Here is a 1,743-nt window from a genome sequence, read left to right on the forward strand (position 1 = left end):
GACTTTCCTAAGTGTAACTTCATACAAATGTTACATTTGACAGGTAAACACACAAGTGAACGGGTAAAAATCCAAAGTGAAACGAAAAGTTGTTTTAGTAAAAGTTTTGCAGCAGCTGCAACACAATTAGGTCATATATAAAAGTAGCGGGGGAAAGTTTCCTTTCCCTTCTCTTCAAGTTTTCTCAAAAAAATAATTGAAAAGCGTGACCCCACATGACCCCAAATAAAACGACAAAATGAAAGACACATAGTAGTCAAGTAGTAGTTGTAAATAGTAGTCAAGTAGACACATGGTAGTCAAGTAGACACATGGTAGTCAAGTAGACACATGGTAGTCAAGTAGACACATAGTAGTAGTTGTACAGGGAACTCGAGTCAGTTCCAATTTCATCAAAAATCTTTTTCTGGAAAAATTCTGTAATTTGAGTAAAGTTCTCAGATGAGGTCATGTTCAAATGGCAAGTGACTACGGACATAAAAACATAAAATTTATGGAATGGGTTTGCACAATTCATGGTAAAAGACAAGATAGACTTTTAAAAATCGGCATCGGTTAAAAATCTACAAATTTGAAAACTGTTGAATCTCCACGGGAGTCAGGAAGAGAGACACGCCCCTACACACACGCAAAAGTGTCACCCTGCACAAAACTCTCTCTCACACACACACACACACACACACACACACACACACACACACACACACACCCTCGTGGACAATTCCGACAGTAGTTCCTTGACCTGAGACTCGTGACTATTGCCGCACTTCACGGATGTCTTCCTGGAAGTCTTCACTGGAGGAAAGTTCAAAGTTCACACAAGTTCAAAGTTCACACAAGTTCAAAGTTCACAGCCTGGCAGTGGAAAAGACAAGTAGTGATAGAATACTGGGAGCTATTTACACAACAGACTGACACACGACACATCCCCGACAGTTACAGACGACACATCCGCGACAGTTACAGTCCACAGTTACAGACCACACATCCGCGACAGTTACAGACGACAGGTCTGGGACAGTTACAGACGACAGGTCTGCGACAGTTACAGATGACAGGTCTGCGACAGTTACAGCTCTCCCTGTGCTGATGGACGTCGACGCTACAATACATGCTCTCTTCACTTGAATCTTAACAATAATAATAATAGTAACAATAATAACAAAAACAATAATAATAATAGTAACAATAATAACACAGAGAACACAAACATGTACACACACACAGAACAAACATGGCGGGAAGTCAGACCAGAAACTGCATAAACTTTCCAATATAAACGCAACTGCAGAAACATGGCATGCATTTTCACTAACAATAGCAATAACAAAGATCTGTTTCTTTCACAAAACAAAAATCTCATCCTGGCTACATCAGAACAATTTCATCCTCAAAGCTCTAGAAGGAGTCAAAGAAATACTGGCATTTCTCCAAAAAATTAAAAAAAACATGTAAAATTGCGTCATCACTGGATGAATAAAAATCTGTGGATGTCTATTCCCATTGAGGAAACCACTCCCTGGGAGCACGAGACACTAGGAGAAGAAGTAGAACTGGAGGGGACAAACTTCTGACTGTGCTTCCAAACTTCAAGAAGCGACAGAAAAACCTTCCTTAGCCGCGTGCAAGAAGAGAGGTGTTTATAGTCTAAGGCATGGTTCTGTTGATTCAGCGTTTATGAGGCATGTGTCTACACAACTGAGAACATTGCTGAGGACAGTCATATGTAGATGGGGGGGGGGA

The sequence above is a fragment of the Aplysia californica genome, unplaced genomic scaffold (genome assembly GCF_000002075.1).
Source record: "Aplysia californica isolate F4 #8 unplaced genomic scaffold, AplCal3.0 scaffold01041, whole genome shotgun sequence".
Classification (NCBI taxonomy): domain Eukaryota; kingdom Metazoa; phylum Mollusca; class Gastropoda; order Aplysiida; family Aplysiidae; genus Aplysia; species Aplysia californica.